Source organism: Stegostoma tigrinum, chromosome 14 (assembly GCF_030684315.1).
Source record: "Stegostoma tigrinum isolate sSteTig4 chromosome 14, sSteTig4.hap1, whole genome shotgun sequence".
Lineage (NCBI taxonomy): Eukaryota > Metazoa > Chordata > Chondrichthyes > Orectolobiformes > Stegostomatidae > Stegostoma > Stegostoma tigrinum.
Window position 1 is genome coordinate 65,268,549 of NC_081367.1, and position 21,150 is coordinate 65,289,698.

The window sequence follows — 21,150 nt, forward strand, 5'->3', positions numbered from 1 at the left end:
AAGTTTCTTTGCACAACTATCTTTATCAGCACAGCCTCTCTTCTCCTTCATTTGCTCAGCTAGCTTCCGCTTAAATGCAATTAATATTATTCATTTCAACAATTCTATACCATTCTCCTTGTCTGATTTCTTGGTGGCTATGTCTGTTCCCCTAACCTTTTTCCCTCACCTTCACCTTCTGTTTTCAAGAGAACAAATGACCATATCTGTCCACCCATAGTTATTTCCATACTGTTCATTGTAGATTTTGTGATGATCCAATAGCTTTAACAGGTGTCTTTTGTGCTTTCTCTTGTATGAGGAAAGGTTGAGACAGACACAATGAGCAGAATGCTCAAAGATAATAAAGGAAACAGCTTGTGAGGTCTTGGGATTTCTTTTTAAAGTTGGAACAATAGAAGCATCCTGAATGGGTGAGGTCAAGATCCCACAGAAACAGGATTTTTTGTTTTAGCTTTCTGCAGTAGCTGGGGTATTGAAGCTGGATGTGGAAGCTCATATTCCTCCCTCTGCTACAGCTAAGCTGGGAGTTCTCTTCCGGTTGTTAGAAAAGCATGGAGACAATCTATTTTACTGAATTTACATTGCCAAAGGTGTATTTATAGAATATTACAAAACTGGAGCAGTGAATTAGTCATAGTTAACATGTCTATTATTTTGATAAGTATTTTGATAGGGTTGATTAAATTTGACCAATCAATTCACATCTGGAACACCACATCTTACCCTTAACATTATAATAAGAAAATACTAGGATCTAGGTTATCTTCTTAATATATTTTGAGGGGGCTTGAACTGGTTCATAACTGTCTCTTTTATAGACATTTTAAGGCTATGTATACAGAATATAAAACAGGAACATTTTTATGATTTGAAGATTTTCATTTCAGATATTTTAAATGTACAGCTCACTATATTGTATTTTTAAACTCAGTTTCTGTACATTAATGCGATACAAGGAACTATTGTGATATTGAATTCAAATATATGATCATTTGTTACTTGAAGGTATGGGTATTACTTGTGTCAGAATATAACTATTTTTGTGATCCATGTCCTTTCTTTGAAGTTGTTGCGTTCAGAAGAATTTTAAAAATCAGACAAGATGAGCCAATTGCTTCCATTGGTCATGCATCATTTCCGTAGTGAACTGAGCCCAAACCAAGTCATTCCACATTATCTCAAATGAGGTCAATGAATAGCAAGATACTGTACCTCCAAAAGGTAGTGGGCATATCTCAAAGGTATTCAGAGAAAGTTTTTTTAAAAAATGAAAGAACTGTATTGGCTCGAAATCAGAAACACAAAACAGAAATTGATGGAAAAGTTCAGCAAGCCTGGCAGAATCATCGGAGAGAAATCAGAACTAAGTTACTGGACTCGAATGTTAACTCTGATTTCTCTCCACAAACGTTGCCAGACTTGCTGAGCGTATTCAGAGTAGGTGCCTGAATTGGAATCCATTTTTCAAATGGTGAGGCAAGATTCAAATTTGTTGAAGAACTAGTTAGGTTGAACTCAGGTTCTTTTCCAAAACCGTTAAGACACTTGATATCATGCGCAGAAGGAGATGTAATGTTCAATTGTCAGTTTTATGAGTTTTTTGCTGTTGATGCTCTGCTTGATTGGCTAAGCTCGGGCATGCTCTCCAAGAAAACGTAGCAATGCTGTACAAAAAAAACCTAAAAGTGTGGAGCAGGCATTTAAAAGCACTGTCCATAAATCCTGCATCACACACACTGAGAAATTTGGGCATCTCCAAGATGTCAAATATATATTTGGGGTTTTGATGGTTAAAAGGCTCACTGAAAATCCTGACCAGGACAGACTTCAATGAAGTGATCTAAGAATAAAACTCTCATTAACAGCTGGCCAACACTTTTATAGATTGGGTATGGGTTCATATACTGCTCAATTAGTGCATGACATGGGGAACCAGAATAGGAAGCACCCAAACTCAGTTCAAGTTGTTGGAGGAGAACTACAGGATTGACGCCAGCTCTAGAAGTGCCCTCCTTAAACAGTGGCCACCAGGCCCAAGGCGGACCAAATGATCCACAAATGCGAGGTAGACTATCAAATCCAGTATACTGTGGATTCACCACTGCATTGAACCCCCATGTATATGAATTCATAATCATTAATTGCATAACAAGGCGAGTTTAACATTCAACAAATTATATTCAATGATAAAAATGAACTTGATTTTCAGAGGTTATTAGGTGTTGAGAAAGTATAATAAGGCACATAATTATATAATAACTTCCAACCGAGCTTCAGTCCATGATATCTTATAGAAGAACCAAGGGGGAAGCTGTTAAGTGATAATGGGAACTGCAGATGCTGGAGAATCCAAGACAATAAAATGTGAGGCTGGATGAACACAGCAGGCCAAGCAGCATCTCAGGAGCACAAAAGCTGACGTTTCGGGACTAGACCCTTCATCAGAGAGGGGGATGGGGTGAGCGTTCTGGAATAAATAGGGAGAGAGGGGGAGGTGGACCGAAGATGGAGAGAAAAGAAGATAGGTGGAGAGGAGAGTATAGGTGGGGAGGTAGGGTGGCGATAGGTCAGTCCAGGGAAGACGGACAGGTCAAGGAGGTGGGATGAGGTTAGTAGGTAGGAGATGGAGGTGCGGCTTGGGGTGGGAGGAAGGGATGGGTGAGAGGAAGAACAGGTTAGGGAGGCAGAGACAGGTTGGACTGGTTTTGGGATGCAGTGGGTGGAGGGGAAGAGCTGGGCTGGTTGTGTGGTGCAGTGGGGGGAAGGGACGATCTGGGCTGGTTTTGGGATGCGGTGGGGGAAGGGGAGATTTTGAAGCTGGTGAAGTCCACATTGATACCATTGGGCTGCAGGGCTCCCAAGCAGAATATGAGTTGCTGTTCCTGCAACCTTCGGGTGGCATCATTGTGGCACTGCAGGAGGCCCATGATGGACATGTCATCAAGAGAATGGGAGGGGGAGTGGAAATGGTTTGCGACTGGGAGGTGCAGTTGTTTATTGCGAACCTAGCGGAGGTGTTCTGCAAAGCGGTCCCCAAGCCTCCGCTTGGTTTCCCCAATGTAGAGCTTTTGTGAAACGTCAGCTTTTGTGCTCCTGAGATGCTGCTGGGCCTGCTGTGTTCATCCAGCCTCACATTTTATTGTCGGGGAAGCTGTTAATATCATTTAACCATGACAATAAGCATCTTGAGAATGAATTGTTATAGAGCCATAGAGTCATACAGATCCTTCCATCTAACTTGCCCATGTGACCTAAAGTGAATTAATTCAATTCTCCTACATTTGGTCCATATCTCTCTAAACCTTTCCTTTTCATGTGATTGTCCAAATGTCTTTTAAAAATTGTAATTGTTCCAGTTTCTATCACTTCCTTTGGCAGCTCATTACACACATGCGCCACATTCTGCATGACAAAGCTGCCTTTCAGGTCCTTTTTAAATCTTCCCCTTTTCACCTTAAACCTATGTCTTGCAGGACTGTATAGGGAGGGAAGATAAAGGAGCATGTTAGTAAGTGATAAGTTGACACTTACAAATATTGCAGGACAGTTTATAATTGAAGTAGAATGTACGTGTTTAGAGCTGACATGGATACAGATAGGGATTTCAGCAATGACTGGACTGAGGCAGAGCCAATGGCTCAGGGATGGGTGACACCGTGAAAGAGATGGGTGTAGTTCATGAAACTTTGTTACAGCAGCACTAAGCAAACTGATGGATGTGCAAGCTGACCAGGCGTGGCATCAAGGAACATTGGACAAACTAAAGTCAACAGGAATCGGGGGAAACGCGTTTGTCAGTTAGAATTGTACCTGACACAGAGGAAGATGTTGGAAGGGTCACCAGGCCCAAAACATTAACTTGGATTTTTTTCTTCACGGATGCTGCCAGACCTACTGAGCTCATCCAGCAACTTCTGTTGTTGTTCAATATCAGTCATCTCAGCTTTAGCTGCAAGAGGTGACTCCTCCCAACACCAGTATGTTCCACCCTCAAGATGCACTGCAGACTTTCACCAAGGGTCATTAGTCAGCATCTTCCTAACTTACATCCACTGCCATACAGAAGAACAGGGGCACCTGGTAGATGAGAACACCACCTGAAAATTCTTCTCCATGCTGCCACTCACCAGCCTGAATCATCATAGAATCATCTACAGTGGATCCCCTTTGGCCCAACAAATTCACACCAATGCTTGGAGCATCCCACACACACCCATTCTCCTTAATCCCACCTCATCTACACACCCCTGAACACTACAGGCAATTTAGCTTAGCCAATCCACCCTAACATTTCTGGACTGCGGGAGAGAACCAGAGCACCCAGAGGAAACCCACACAGAGACAGGGAAAATGTGCAAACTTGACACAGACAGTCACCCAAGGGTGAAATCGAGCCCAGGTCCCTGGCGCTGTGATGCAGCAGTGCTAACGACTGAGACGCCATGCCGTCCCTATTTTTGACTTGGAAATATAGAATCATTCCTACAGTGTCACTGGGTCAAAATCCTGGAGCTTTCTCAGTAATAAGATTGTGGGTGTACCTACAACAAATGGACTGTATAAGTTCAAGAAAGCAGCTCACCTCTGCCTTTTGAAGGTTTACCCAGGAAGGGCAATGAATGTTGGCCCAGCCAGAGATGCCCTCATTCTCTGAATGAGTAATAATTTAAAAAACCACCTATCTCACCCATCTCACATGAGCAGCATAGTGGCTCAGTGATTAGCACTGCTGCCTCTCAGCTCCAGGGGCCTGGGTTTGATGCCAGCATTAGGTGACTCCCTATATAGTTTGTATGTTCTCTCTGTGTGGGTTTCTGCCTGATGTACCCATTTCCTCCCACAGTACAGGGATGTCCAGGGTAGGTGTGGATTGGCCATGCTAAATTCCCCAGTAGCATCCAGCTTAGGTAGATTAGTCATGGTAAATGCAGGGATATAGGAATAGCGGTTGGAGGAATGTGTCTAGGGGATACTGTTCAGAGGGTCAGTACAAACTTGATGTGCTGAATGGCCTCTTTCCGCACTGTAGAAATTCTAATCCCTTATTAGGAATGTGGGATTTCCCAGACTTCGTGTCACAAAATATGACAATGCAAAATTATTATTAATATGGAGAATTGTTGATCAAATTATAGAGGTCCGTTGGTAAAGCCAGAACAGACCTCTCCCAGAAGTCTCATCTCAATTTTCCTGTAGTCAAATTTTAAATATGGCTATATTAGCATAATCAACACAGCATCAATTTGCACCATTACTGCAGCTGGAATGTACATGAACACTGTCTTCATTTTCACCCCCTTTGTTATTCTATGTTGAAGACCACTTCAACTATTAATCACATAATCTGTATCAACCATGACTCATCTTAACTCTGAGTCTGTTGATTCAACTCCCAGAAGAGAATTTAGCACAAAAATACAAATGATGGCTCAGTGGTTAGCACTGCTACCTCACAGTACCAGGAAGCCAGGTTCAATTCCAGCCTCGGGTGACTTTCTGTGTGGAGTTTGCACATTCTCTCCATGTCAGTGTGGGTTCCCTCCGGCTGCTCCGGTTTCTTCCCACAGTCCAAAGATGTGCAGGCTAGGTGGATTGGCCATGCTAAACTGCCTGAAGTGTTCAGGGATGTATGGAGTAGGTGGGTTATAGGGGGATGGGTCTGGGTGGGATGCTCTGCGGGTCAGTGTGGACTTGGTGGGCTGAAGGGCCTTTTTCACATTGTTGCGATTCTGTTCTAAACTGATACTCCTGTACTGCACTGTTTACTATGTTGTCTTTAAGAAGTGATTTTAAAACTGAGGCTGTGTCTACCCTGTTATTTGAAATGTTAAAGGACCCACAGCATTGCTTTACGGGAGAATTATCTCCAGTATCCTGACTAATACTCATTTCTTCACCAGCATGATAAAAATAGATGAACGTGTTATCATATTGGATGGCACTTGAAACATCATAACATTGAAGGCTGTGGGCCAAGTACTAGAAAGTGGAACAAGTGTGCATTCAGAGTAATTTTATATGAGTGCAGACTCAATGGCTGAAGGGCCTCTTCTGTATGAATGAATGAATGAATGAGCTTCATTGTCACATGTACTCAAGGTGTCCAGTGAAAAGTTGTCAAGTTGCCACTTATGGCGCCATCTTAAGTACAAGGTACCTCAGTACAAGTTCTTCAGGAAATTATTATGAAAACAAAGAAATAAGAAGTCCAGATTAATAGAATAAAGTAGAAAAGAGAGAAATAAGAAGTTCAGAACACCAGCCCTTCTAACCTAGTCTATATCGGCGCCTGGCCTCCAGTCTGCACTGAGTCTTGACTCCAGAATGCACCAGGCTTCATCTCGAAGTTCTTCAGGCTGGGAGACCTCTCTAGTATCACCTTGAGCCCAGAAGTCCACACTGAGGCCACGCTGGGCTGAAAGACTGCCACAGGGGGGGGGTCACTGAAAGACCACCATGCCTGGCCAACGGCCCACCATGCTGGGCCAGGAAGACACCATGCCAAACCGCGAGGGCGCGCCACTGAATCCATGCTGAGGCAAGGAGTCCGAGGCCAAGAACAAAGAAGAAAGAAAAGAGAAGAATAAAAGAAACAGACTAGCTACGCTTAAAGCTTCCTATTTCACCACCTTCTTGGTTTATAATCTCTGACTGCTCTCTGTGGGAGCTTGTTGTTTCCAAAGCTATAACAGTAACATTTCAAAAGTACTTCATTGGCTGTGAGGCATTTTGAGATGTCTGGTAAAAGACTTGCTTTATGTTGTTCATCTGGAGCACATCCTCAAGGAAGGAACTTTTTTTTAAAAAAAGGCCTATTGACAACAAAACTAGTTTTGTATTTAAATCAAGTAAATCATGAAAGTAAAACGATCTGGGCACTTGGGTGCAACTGACATTAAATACCAGGGAAAGTTCAGTTCCTGTTTCGATCCCAGCGGCATTAGAAATAACTTGATTTTTACCTGACTTTAATTCTCCAGAACTCAGGAGGTGTTTGCAAATTCTAGTTTTGGAGTTAATCTCAATAGCTACAGTTTGTGTTGAATTCTGTTTGGAAATGTGGGACTTATCCTTAGCATTATCGTGCTGACCTGGGCAGCTCCAGTGAATGATTAATAAAGAAAGACTTGCATTTATATAACACAAAAAAAATCCAAAGAACTGTGGATGCTGGAAATTAGAAACAAAAACAGAAATTGCTGCAAAAACTCAGCAGGTCTGGCAGCATCGGCAGAGAGAAATCAGAGTTAATGTTTTGGGAACGTTCAGAAGAAGGCTCACTGAACCCAAAATGTTAAGTCTGCTTTCCCTCCAAGGATGCTGCCAGACCCGCTGAGATTTTCAAACAATTTCTGATTTTGTGTTTGTGTTTACATAACACCTTTCATGATTTCTGGATGCCCACAAGAACAGTTAAGTACTTTTGAAGTGTTGGTACGATAGAAAGCCCACCGACTCCCACAGCTACCTAGAATACACCTCCTCCCACCCACCCGCCTGCAAAAATTCCATCCCCTATTCCCAATTCCTCCGCCTCTGCCGCATCTGCTCCCACGATAAGACATTCCACTCCCGCACATCCCAGATGTCCAAGTTCTTCAAAGACCGCAACTTTCCCCCCACAGTGATCGAGAACGCCCTTGACCGCGTCTCCCGTATTTCCCGCAACACATCCTTCACACCCCGCCCCCCCACAACCGCCCAAAGAGGATCCCCCTCGTTCTCACACACCACCCTACCAACCTCCGGATACAACGCATCATCCTCCGACACTTCCGCCATTTACAATCCGACCCCACCACCCAAGACATTTTTCCATCCCCACCCCTGTCTGCATTCCGGAGAGACCACTCTCTCCATGCCTCCCTTGTTCGCTCCACACTGCCCTCCAACCCCACTACACCCGGCACCTTCCCCTGCAACCGCAGGAAATGTTACACTTGCCCCCATACCTCCTCCCTCACCCCTATCCCAGGCCCCAAGATGACATTCCACATTAAGCAGAGGTTCACCTGCACATCTGCCAATGTGGTATACTGCATCCACTGTACCCGGTGTGGCTTCCTCCGCTCGGTTCGCAACAAACAACTGCACCTCCCAGTCGCAAACCATTTCCACTCCCCCTCCCATTCTCTAGATGACATGTCCGTCATGGGCCTCCTGCAGTGCCACAATGATGCCACCCGAAGGTTGCAGGAACAGCAACTCATATTCCGCCTGGGAACCCTGCAGCCTAATGGTATCAATGTGGACTTCACCAGTTTCAAAATCTCCCGTTCCCCTACTGCATCCCTAAACCAGCCCAGTTCATCCCCTCCCCCCACTGCACCACACAACCAGCCCAGCTCTTCCCCCCCCACCCAGTGCATCCCAAAACCAGTCCAACCTGTCTCTGCCTCCCTAACCTGTTCTTCCTCTCACCCATCCCTTCCTCCCACCCCAAGCCGCACCCCCATCTAGCTACTAACCTCATCCCACCTCCTTGACCTGTCCGTCTTCCCTGGACTGACCTATCCCCTCCCTACCTCCCCACCTATACTCTCTCCACCTATCTTCTTTTCTCTCCATCTTCGGTCCGCCTCCCCCTCTCTCCCTATTTATTCCAGTTCCCTCTCCCCATCCCCCTCTCTGATGAAGGGTCTAGGCCCGAAACGTCAGCTTTTGTGCTCCTGAGATGCTGCTTGGCCTGCTGTGTTCATCCAGCCTCACATTTTATTATCTTGGAATTCTCCAGCATCTGCAGTTCCCATTATCTCTGAACTTATTATCATATTGAATGAACACTTGAAACGTCATAACATTCAAGGTGGTGGGCTAAGTGCTGGAAAGTGGACTGAGTGTGCAATTAGAGCATCAGTGCAGACTCAGTGGGCTGAAGGGCCTCTTCTGTATGAATGAATACATTCACTGATGAAAGTTATTCAGGGTGAGGCAGCAGCAGACAATAAACCAAGTACATAACTTCGGGATGAGTACACCTTAACAAATATAAAGCATATAGCAGACTGATTCTAACAAAGAGCAATGTAATTCTGAAGAATTCTGAAGAAGGGTCCTGACCTGAAATGTCAACTTTCCTGCTCCTCTCATGCTGCCTGGCCAGCTGTGTTTCTCCAGCTCCATGTTGTGTTATCTCTGGACACTAGAATCTGCAGTTCTTACAATCTTTTGCAATGTAATGATAACTAGCCAACCTGTTTTAATGACATTGCATGAGGCATAAGCATTGGTCAGGATATTGACCATAGGATCACCAAGGATGGTTCAGGGGTCTTGGAGGAGGGGAAGCAGTGTAAGGGGGAGGTGCACAGGTATCAGAGATCCTTTATGAAGAAAGGGGGTGTAAAGTGCCTTATGGGACTGTTGACTGTTGAGCAGACAGTGCATAAACCCGTTGGAAATGTTCTACCTGTCAAGGCTTGTTACCATGTTAAAATGCGCACTGATAAATGAGAGAGCTGTTCTCAAACTTCTTCACTGTAGAAATGCTAGTAATAGAATGATATCCTGTTCTCCTCGATGAAAAGTCAATGAGTTACCACAGTAGATGAAGACACAAACAGCAATTGATAGAAGCAAGTACTTCTTTTTCATTTATTCATGAAATGTAGATTTTGCTGGCAAGGCCAGCATTTATTGCCCATCCCTAATTGCCCAGAGGGCATTTAAGAATCAACCACATGGATGTCAATTTGGAGTCACATATAGACCAGAACAGGTAAGAATGGCAGTTTCAAGGTCGCAGGAGTGTACCAGCAGGCAGGAAGATGGTTCTTCAATGTCCACTTCAATGCCAAGAGAATCTGGAATAAGGCGGGTGATCTTACAGCATGATTTGGTACCTGTGACTTTGATGTTGTGGCCATTTCGGAGACATGGATAGAGCAGGGACAGGAATGGTAGTTGCAGGTTCTGGGGTTTAGATGTTTCAGTAAGATCAGGGAAGGTGGTGAAAGAGGGGCAGGTGTGGGATTGTTAGTCAAGGACAGTATTACGGTGGCAGGAAGCATGTTTGATGAGGACTCATCTACTGAGGTAGTATGGGTTGAGGTTAGGAACAGAAAAGGAAAGGTCACCCTGCTGGGAGTTTTCTATAGGCCTCTGAAAAGTTCCACAGATGTAGAGGAAAGGATTGCAAAGATGATTCTGGATAGGAGCAAAAGTAACAGGGTAGTTGGGGCTTTAACTTTCCAAATATTGACTGGAAAAGTAGTTTGAGTGCTTTAGCTGGGTCAGTTCTTGTCCAATGTGTGCAGGAGGGTTTCCTAACACAGTATGTAGATGGGCCAATAAGAGGCGAGGCCACATTGGAATTGGCGTTGGGTAATGAACCAGGCCAGGTGTTAGATTTGGAGGTAGGTGAGCACTTCGGTGATAGTGACCACAGTTCTGTTATGCTTACGTTAGCAATGGAAAGGGACAGGTATATCCTGCAGGGCAAGAGTTATAGGTGGGGGAAAGACAATTATGAGGCGATTAGGCAAGATTTAGGATGCAGAGGATGGGGAAGAAAACTGCAGGAGCTGGGCACAATTGAAATGTGGAGGTTGTTCAAGGAACAGCTACTGCAAGTCCTTGATAAGTATGTACCTGTCAGGCAGGGAGGAGGTGGTCGAGCGAGGGAACCATGGTTTACGAAAGAAGTTGAATCTCTTGTCAAGAGGAAGAAAGAGGTTTATGTAAAGTTGGGGCGTAAAGACTCAGTTAGGGTGCTTGAGAATTACAAGTTAGCGAGGTAGGACCTAAAGAGAGAGCTAAGAAGAGCCAGGAGGGGACATGAAAAGTCTTTGGCAGGTAGGATAAAGGAAAACCCTAAAGCTTTCTATAGGTATGTCAGCAATAAAAGAAAGACTGGAGTAAGATTAGGGCCAGTCAAAGACAGTAGTGGGAAGTTGTCCGTTGAGTCCAAAGAGATAGGAGAGGCACTAAATCAATATTTTTTGTCAATATTCACACAGGAAAAAGACAATGTTGTCGAGGAGAATGCTGAGATACAGGCTATTAGATTTGACAGGATTGGGGTTGATAAGGAGGAGGTGTTAGCCATTCTGGAAAGTGTGAAAATAGATAAGTCCCCTGGGCCGGATGGGATATATTCTAGGATTCTCTGGGATGCTCGGGAGGAGATTGCAGAGCCCTTGGCTTCGATCTTTATGTTGCCATTATCTATAGGAAGAGTGCCAGAAGACTGGAGGATAGCAAATTTTGTCTCCTTGTTCAAGGAGGGGAGTAGAGACAACCCTGTTAATTATAGATCAGTGAGCCTTACTTCAGGTGTGGATAAACTGTTGAAAAAGATTATAAGGGACAAGATTTATAATAATCTAGAAAGGAATAATTTATTTAGGGATAGTCAACATGGTTTTGTGAAGGGTAGGCCGTGCCTCACAAATCTTATTGAGTTCTTTGAGAAGGTGACCAAACAGGTGGATGAAGGTAAAGCGATGGATAAGGTTCCCCATTGTAGGCTACTGCAGAAAATATGGTGGCATGGGATTGAGGGTGATTTAGCGGTTTGGATCGAAATTGGCTAGCTGTAAGAAGACAGAGGGTGGTAGTTGATGGGAAATGTTCATCCTGGAGTTCAGTTTCTAGCAGAGTACTGCAAGGAAATGCTTGGGGCCACTGCTGTTTGACATTTTTTCATAAATGACCTCGATGAGAGCATAGAAGGATGGATTAGTAAATTGACAGATGACACTAAAGTTGGTGGAGTTGTGAATAGTGCGGAAGGATGTTGTGGGTTACAGACGGACATAAATAAGCTGAAGAGCTGGGCTGAGAGGTGGCAAATGGAGTTTAATGTGGAAAAGTGTGAGGTGATTCACTTTGGAAGGAGTAACAGGAATACAGAGTACTGGGCTAATGATAAGATTCTTGGTAGTGTGGATGAGCAGAGAGATCTCGGTGCATAGATCCCTGAAAGTTGCCACCCACATTGATAGGGTTTTTAAGAAGGCGTATGGTGTGTTAGGTTTTATTGGCAGAGGGATTGAGTTTCGGAGCCATGAGGTCATGTTGCAGCTGTACAAAACTCTGGTACGGCCGCACTTGGAGTATTGCGTATAGTTCTGGTCGCCGCATTATAGGAAGGATGTGGAAGCATTGGAAAAGGTGCAGAGGAGATTTACCAGGATGTTGCCTTGTATAGAGGGAAGGTCTCATGAGGAAGGCTGAGGGACTTGAGGCTGTTTTCGTTAGAGAGAAGAAGGTTAAGAGGTGACCTAATAGAGATATACAAGATAAAAAGAAGATTAGATAGGGTGGACAGTGAGAGCCTTCTTCCACGGATAGTGATGGCTAGCACAAGGGGACATGGCTTTACATTGAGGGGTGATAGATATAGGACAGATGTCAGAGGTAGGTTTTTTACTCAAAGAGTAGTAAGGGCGTGGAATGCGTTGCCTGAAACAGTAGTTGACTCGGCAACTTTAAGGGCATTTAAATGATCATTGGATATGGAGGATAATGGAATAGTGTAGGTTAGATGGGTTTCAGATTGGTTTCACAGGTCGAAGCAAAATCAAGGGCCAAAGGGCCTGTACTGCTCTGTAATGTTCTATGATCTGTGTTCTAAAGGGCATTAGTGAACCAGATGGGCTTTTCCTGCAATCTCACAATGGTTTCATGTCAGGAGTGTGATGGAATGAGTGAATGAGTGAATGACTCCAACAACACTCAAGAAGGTTGACACGATCCAGGACAAAGCTGCCCGCTTGATTAGCAGCACATCCACAAGCATCCACTCCCTCCATGGCTGATGCTCAGTAGCAATGTATACCATCTACAAGATGCACTGCAGAAATTCACCAAAGATTGTCAGACAGCACCTTCCAAATTCACAACAACTTCCATTTGGAAGGACAAGGTCAGCAGATATTTGGGAACAGCGCCATCTGCAAGTTCCCCTCCAGGCTACTCACTATCCTGACTTGGAAATATGTCGCCTTTCCTTCAATGTCACTGGGTCAATATCCTGGAATTCCCTCCCTTAGGGCATTGCAGGTCAACTCCACAGCAGGTAGACTGCAGTGCTTCAAGAAGGCAGCTCACTCTGACCTTCTCAAGGGCAACTAGGGACGGCAATAATTGCTGGCCAGCCAGCGATGTCCATGTCCCAAGAGTGAAATGAAAATAAAATTCAAGGAAAGCTCTTCAGAGTGGGAGAAAAATTCCCCATGGGAGGGGGAAAATCCAATGGTGGTGGTCATGAAGGTAGCAAAGGTACGCAGGGTAATGGCACTGTGTATTCAGAATGAGGAGCTCGGTATCAAAAGAAGAAGTGGTATCTGAGCCACCACCTTGTCAAGGACAACTGGAGATGGTCAACCAGAGATACCCATGTACCATGAATGAATAAAAGTCAGTTGAAATCCAATAGACTCATTGGGATATTAAATTGGCTTCATGAACATCCTCTCAGTTGATGGAAACAATTCAAGGGCCAAATTTTAAAGATTGTGTGTCACCTTTTGGGGTTTTCTGACAGTGTGACAAGCAATAGAAAAATGTTTCATTCTTCCTATTGCTTGTCTTTACTATGACTGATTCTACTGTTTCCTTGTTCTTGAATTAATGACAAAGGTTTCTGTGCTGCTTTTACTTTGTAAGAATCATCCAAAGAACAATGTTAACAATACAGGAAGTTAATACACGAGAAGTGAAATTATAGATACTACACTTTCAACAAGGGATCAACTTTCGAGTTATAAGCCACAAACCAAAGTATCCCATTTGAGCAGAATAATAGGGCTGGCTCTGGAGCAATACCACACCAAAGAGGAAGTGGGATCTTATTTCAAATCAGCTCTAGTACAGGTGGCATCATAACCTAAAAGCCTCAGATAAGGATACCTATCTGGAAGGGTAAGTGTTTGTCTCTCATTTTGATAAAGAAATTAATTTTCAATTGGAAATATTCTGTTTTTTTATCAGCACATCCTCTAAGCCTTGCTGGAACACAGAATGTATTGCTGTTGCAGTGCAAGGCTCTAGGTGGTCAGTACATATAGTAAGCTGGAGTTATAAATATTGTAGTGGCAAGTCTGATACCAGATGTCCTGCTGATGAGAATGTCAGTGGGAATGGTATTTCATGAAATTCCTCATTGTCACCCCACTACTGAGAAATGGTGTTCCCATGATAGATTTTGCTTTCAGTACAGGTTTAGATGATCAATCCAGAAATGGAGCGCATGCGCTTTACTAATGACACCATGATGTTCTGGCTAGAAATTACAGCTCCAAATTCAAGAGCTGATATTCTGTTTCCAGGCCTCCTGATACCAGTACCTCACTCACCATCTGTAGAGATAGGGCTTTACGTGAACAGATTAACCAAAATTTCGGTTGGATGAAACAAAAGCAAGCAATGAGGCAGTTAAAATGAGTGCCAGATATATGTTTCAAGGAATTAGAGAGAATTTTTTTTAAGTTATTGGTCAATTAATTTGTTAGCATTAACTTCCCCAAGTGCAGTGTTCAGGAACACATTGCCACCTTAAACTTCTCTCTCTGCCTCAATGTCCTCCTGCAGTCATCTCCTTTAAAGACGATGCTTTGACCAAACATTCAGTGCCTCTCCTAATATTCAGTTACATGGCATGGGGTCAGAATGTTACCTGATAGCATTTTTGTTTCGTGAAAGGTGTTTTTGAATTGAAGTTGTTGTTAGCTGTTCAGCAGAGAAAAGGAGCTATCTGTTGTTTGCAGAGTTCACAAACGCAATAACAGGAGTTTGCAGATGTGAATTGTTAGCAATTCCAAATAAAATTCCAGAGTACAAGCCAGACAAAAAGTTGGCAGGTGATGATGAATTGAGAGGGACGAACTAAAGGAAATCAGTATCGGTCTGGAAATTTTGTTTTCTTTATGCGTTCACGGGATGAGGGAATCGCTGGCTCAGCAGCATTTATTACCCATTTCTAATTGCCCAGAGGGCAGTTAAGACTCAACCACATGCTGTGGGTCTGGAGTCACAGGCGAGGATGGCAGTTTTCTTCCCTCAAGCACTGTGGTGGTGTTGGGGAAACAGCTGGGGTAGGCAGACAATAAACGCCAGGCCTCAATAATTGACATCAGAGAGTACTTAAGAAACTGGTCCTAGAAATAAGAGATACCTTGATGGTTATATTTCAAGACTGTATAGAGCCTGGAACAATTCCTTCTGACTGGAAGGTAGATATTGCAATTCCTTGATTTAAGAAGTAAGGCAGAAAAAATATAGGGAATTATAGACCAGTCAGCCTGACCTTGGTCGTGGGGAAAGTGTTAGAGTCCATTATAAAATACGTAACAGTTGAGCTTTTGGAAAACAGTGGCAGGATTGGATAGAGACTGCAGGAAAAAGGCAATCATGCTTGACAAATCTACTGGGATTCTTTGAGGATATAACTAGGGGAGTTGACAAGGGACAATGAGATTTATTTTGACTTTCAGAAGACTTTCAACAAAGTCCAATGTAAGAAATTGCTGTGTAAAATTACAGCACATGGGGCTAGGGTAGGGTATTGAGATGGGTAGAAAATTGGTCAGCAGACAGAAAACAAAAGGTAGGAATAAACTGGTCTTTTCTGAATGGCAGGCAGTCATTAGTGGAATTTCACTGGGAACACTGCTTGAACTCAAGTTCATCACAATACACGTTATGATTTAAATGAAGGAACTAAATTTCATACCCCAAACTTGCAGGTGACATAAAACTGGGTGGGATGGTGTGCTGTAAGGACGATGGAGAGATGCTTCGTTGTCTTTGGACAGGTCGAGTGAGTTGGCAAATGGCATGGCGCATGCATAATGTAGATTAATGTGAGATTACCCACTTCGGTAGCAAGAACAGGAAGGCAAATTATTACCTGATGGGCTGAAAGCGTGCAGGTGTAGCAGGCTGTAAAGAAGGCAAAATGTACATCGGCCTTCATAGCGAGAGAATTCAGGGACAGGAAAAATGACATCTGTTACAATTATAGATAATAAAATGTGAGACTGGATGAATACAGCAGGCCCAGCAGCATCTCAGGAGCACAAAAGCTGACGTTTCGGGCCTAGACCCTTCATCAGAGAGGGGGATGGGGTGAGGGTTCTGAATAAATAGGGAGAGAGGGGGAGGCGGACTGAAGATGGAGAGAAAAGAAGATAGTTGGAGAGGACAGTATAGGTGGGGAGTTAGGGAGGGGATAGGTCAGTCCAGGGAAGACGGACAGGTCAAGGAGGGGGGATGAGGGTAGTAGGTAGGAGATGGAGGCGCGGCTTGGGGTGGGATGAAGGGATGGGTGAGAGGAAGAACAGGTTAGGGAGGCAGAGACAGGTTGGACTGGTCTTGGGATGCAGTGGGTGGAGGGGAAGAGCTGGGCTGGTTGTGTGGTGCAGTGGGGAGAGGGGACGAACTGGGCTGGTTTTGGGATGCGGTGGGGGAAGGGGAGATTTTGAAGCTGGTGAAGTCCACATTAATACCATTAGGCTGCAGGGTTCCCAAGCGGAATATGAGTTGCTGTTCCTGCAACCTTCGGGTGGCATCATTGTGGCACTGCAGGAGGCCCATGATGGACATGTCATCTAAAGAATGGGAGGGGGAGTGGAAATGGTTTACGACTGGGAGGTGCAGTTGTTTATTGCGAACCAAGCGGAGGTGTTCTGCAAAGCGGTCCCCAAGCCTCCGCTTGGTTTTATCTCTGTTACAATGATACATTGCATTGGTGAGACCACACCAGGAATACTTTATGCAGTTTTGGTCTCCTTATCTGAAGAAGCGTATTCTTGTAACAGAGGGAATGCCACAAGGGTTTGCCAAAGTAATTCCTGGAAAGACTGACCAGTAAGGAGAGGTTGAATTGGTTTGGACTATATTCCCTAAAATTTAGAAGAAAGTGGGGTTCTCTGTAGAAGCCTATAAATTTCTAACAGGAATAATCACAGATGATGAGAAAAGGATGTTCCTAATGGCCAGGCCCATACCCAGTGTTCACAGTCTAAGGATAACGTTTAAACCATTGAGAACTGAGATGAGGAGAAATTTCTTCACCCATAGAGTGGAAAGCCTGTGGAATTCACTACCACATAAAGCTGTAAAGGCCAAAACATTGTATGATTTCAAGAAGGGGTTAGATACAGAACTTGGGGACTAAAAGGCATCAAAGAATATTAAGGAAAAGGGGGCACAGGTTAGAGTTGGATGAGCAGCCATGTTCATAATGAATGATAAAGCAAGGTCAAATGGCGTACTTCTGTTCCTATTTTCTATGTTTCCATGATGAACCTTTAGCCTTTTTTGAGTAATTTCCAAGTAACTTCTCTATGACAGGTACATGATTAATCTTGTTCAGGAAATGCCATATCTAACCGTGTACACTTTCGTAGGCTGATCAAACCAGTTTGACAAACTACGTTATTTTTAATTATCTGAGAACATAAGATGCATGATTCATTTTCCTGGTAAAATGTAAGTGCTCCAATCCCTCTCATAGATTTAACATTCGTTACCCTGGGATATTAACGCAGTAGCAATTGAACCAAAAACAATGCAGCAACTTGAAATGCAATACCACATTCTGACAAATATTTTCTCCTGCTGTTACTAAATTTTGTTGAATGAGCATGTTTTATGATTAATTTTCCTGACTTGCAAAAAGCTCATAGAATGCCCTGTAGTGAACATGAAAAGAATGGTTTGTCTCTCCATTCAGTCTCCTCTTGGTAAATGTGAGAAACATAGAGAGCCATGGAGCTACAATCGAACCATCCAGCATAGAAGGGAGCCATTCCGCCGACCAGAATTGTGCCAGCTGGTTTAAAGAGCTCCAACTTGGCCAACTCTCCACTATTCTTTCCCTCTTAGTTCAACATGTTGTTTTCCTTTTCAATTTGTCCAGTTTCCTTCTGAAAGTCATTAACAAGTCTGACGCCAATCAGCTTTTCAGATCATAGCAACTAGATCACAATCATTGATCATAGTGTGACACTGACTACTGTCTTATGTTGTCTCTGGTTCTTTTGCAACTCCCCTTAAATCAGAGATGGATTGTTATCGAGTATTCTACGAATGAAAACCCAGCTTGCTTCTAAGATTTTGAACAATTCTTCTCTGTACAGAGCTTCAGATCTCACTATGTGATGGTAAAATTGGAGCATTCCATCAACATTACATCTCCACATTCCTCCTACGGAAACAATTGACTTTGCACTCTGTATTAGATTTTCTGTAGCATGGGTCTCTTCATTTCTGAAGCCTATTTATATCCACCTAAAGCCGGTCAGCGTCTTCCTCATAGATCACGATATTCTGGTGTTTTGTAGCTTTTAAATCAAGTCTCCTGGCCAAGTTTGGTTTATTAACATGCATCAGGAACAGCAGAGGTCACAACAGTGGCCCTGGAAGGCCCATCTCCATGTTTTGAACCCAGTCTGAAGAAGAATCATTCACCACAGCTCTTTGCTTCTTGTACCTGAACCAAATCCGCACCCATCCAACCATTGCTCCTTTCATCCCATGGACTCTGTGGTGGCAAATCAACACAAGTTACTTTTAATTCAGCTACTTATTAAGAAATCTCACAGAAAGCGAAGTATTCAAACAATAATTCAAACTTGATTGTATGTAGCAACCAAATATATGACCCCTCAAATAAGCAAGTATAAACCTGTGACCTAACTTCGCTCTTACACAGTTATTGGTGAAATCTGGCCAGAACTTCAACCAAGTCACTGGTAGCAGTTCTGCAATGTTGTTCTTCGAAGTTATGCTGAGTTGTTCTGGTGTTTGATTCTTATATAGATTTTCGACCTTTGGTCTCTGAGATGATATATTGCTGATTTTTAAAAAAAGTCCTTTCATCCAAATTACTCCAAGTCTGCAGCTTGCCTTATCCTCAAAAGCAATTGTCTTGCTTCTTGTTATATTTGGCATTGACTGTTCAAAGACACAACTTTCCTGTGATTAACTCCTTAAATTCTTCTGCAGGGAAATCAGTTGTACGTGTAGTTAAAAAAAAATCAAATTTAATCAGGCAGGTATCAAAGCAGTGATGAAGTGTCTAGGCCCGAAACATCAGCTTTTGTGCTCCTGAGATGCTGCTTTGCCTGCTGTGTTCATTCAGCTTCATACTTTGTTATCCAGGTATCAAAGCAGTTTTGTTTTCCAAGGTATGGCCATTTTTTTTTCAATTTCCTGTATATGTCTGCCCTTAGTTTCATTAGGTTTTTGGGCAACATTTTATCTTTTGTTGATTGATTCAGCCTATAAACAGTATTGAAAGTTCTGAAGTCTATAATATCATACCTCCAATTTTACTGAGGCCAGATCAACAATATCAACCACATTCTATCCTCATTTAATTTGCGTTATATTCCCAAAGAATTTAATCTGTTCAACCAAAGAAATTTTGCTTCAACAAATACACTGCAGCTTTCAATCATTTTTTCAAGTATTAATTAACTTTATTGAAGGTTACTGTCTTAAAATGACCCCTCACCACTGATATTCGGTTGATGGGTCTTTATTTGTCAGCTTATACATCCCGAATTCTTTCGACCAACATTCTTCCAGGTCCTTGCTGCTGCCTCGAAAGCTGAAAGATGTTGATGGCTCTAATCATAGCAGTTCTTGCCCTTTACATCCCCCAGCAACTTAAATATAAACAATTCAGATTGAGTAACATTTCCAAACTTGAGCGTTGGCAACCTTAGAAATATCTCCTCACTGGTGGAAAAAAAGCAGCCAGTGGTGTCTTACAGTGACAATTGCAGGGAAATGCAAAAGATCACGAAAATTTGAAGTCGTTGCCCCATAAAGAAGATTGGAGATTGGATCCGCTTTCCTTTTTAAGCTTGAGAACAAGAGATTTCAGTAAGAACTTTGAACAAAAATGATTAAATGTAGATTTGGTGCTTTCCTTTATTCTTTTGTGGCATGTAGGTAACACTGGTATTTGCTTTCTGCCCTTATTTACCCTTGATCTGAAAGGCTTGCTTGGTAATTTCACAGGACAGTTGGGAGTCAACCCATTTATTGTTGTGAATCGAGTACCACATCTAGGACCAGACCAGGTCAGGATTCTTTCACTAAAGGAAATTAATGAACCTGATAGGGTTTTAAAAACCAAAAGAACTGCAGATGCTGTAAATCAGGAACAAAAACAGAGGTTGCTGGAAAAGCTCATCATGCCTGGCAGCTTTTGTGAATAAAAATCAGAGTTAACTTTTCAGGTCCGGTTCTGAGGAAGGGTCGCTGGACCCGAAATGTTAAATGCAGCCAGACCTGCTGAGCTTTTCCAGCAACTTCTGATAGGTTTTTACTTAGTTTCATGGTCACCATTACTGAGACAAGCTTTCAATTCCATATTTGATTAACTTTCAACATTTAGTCACTCTACCACTGATGCATAATGGAAGCACTTAGAGGTTTCTGCACCATGGAGATTCACCAAGACTGATCCAACACTACTTTCTAAATCGTGATCTCTACCATCTAGACTGACAAAGACAGCAGATGCATGGAAAAATCACCAAGTTGCCCTCCAAGACACTCATTATCTAGACTTGGAACCGTATCATTGTTCTTCCAGTATCACTGGATCAAAATTCCGGAACCTTCTCTCTAACAGATATTGTGGATGCATGTCCACCACAGGTTCTATACTGGCTCAAGAAGGCAGTTCACTGTCACCTTCTCAAGGGCAATTAGGGATGTGGCAATAAATGTTGACCCAGCAAGCGAAGCCTGCATGCCACACAAAGTATTTTTTTTTAAATTAGGCACACTCAGCCTATCCAATTCTTTCTTCAAATGTACAATCTACAATTCATAGTTTTGTCCTTGCATCACAGCCACCAGATAGCTCCATGGTATGGACAATGAGTAGTGAATTTATCTTGATTGTTTAGCCTCCTTTCAGTTTATCAGGGCTCCAGTTTGAAAGTAAACTGTTGCAAAGCTTTACCTTAAAGAAAACAAAAGTTAGTTTTATTACACAACTATTTCTGAAAGTTATTCAGTAAAAGTAGGGCATAGTTTTCACGTTCAACACAGGTACAAAGAGTGAAGATGCAGAGTGTATCACAAGTGGGTGAAAAGATTGCCAAATTAATCGGACTGAAGACAAACATGTCTTCATCCTGCGTCCAAGTGGTCTCAAGGAAGCAGCTAGAGAGATAG

The 21,150-nt window shown here is 43.1% G+C and overlaps 1 protein-coding gene across 1 annotated transcript in view; it reads left to right on the forward strand.

Moving 5' to 3' along the window:
* Positions 1 to 13,821: 13,821 nt before the first annotated feature.
* LOC125457450 (succinate receptor 1-like) overlaps positions 13,822 to 21,150 on the forward strand; it is a 38,789-nt gene continuing 31,460 nt past the window's right edge. Inside the window, exon 1 of the mRNA XM_048541647.2 lies at positions 13,822 to 13,869. The gene's annotated coding sequence lies outside the window, so the exon portion shown is untranslated. The remainder of the gene's footprint in view (positions 13,870 to 21,150) is intronic.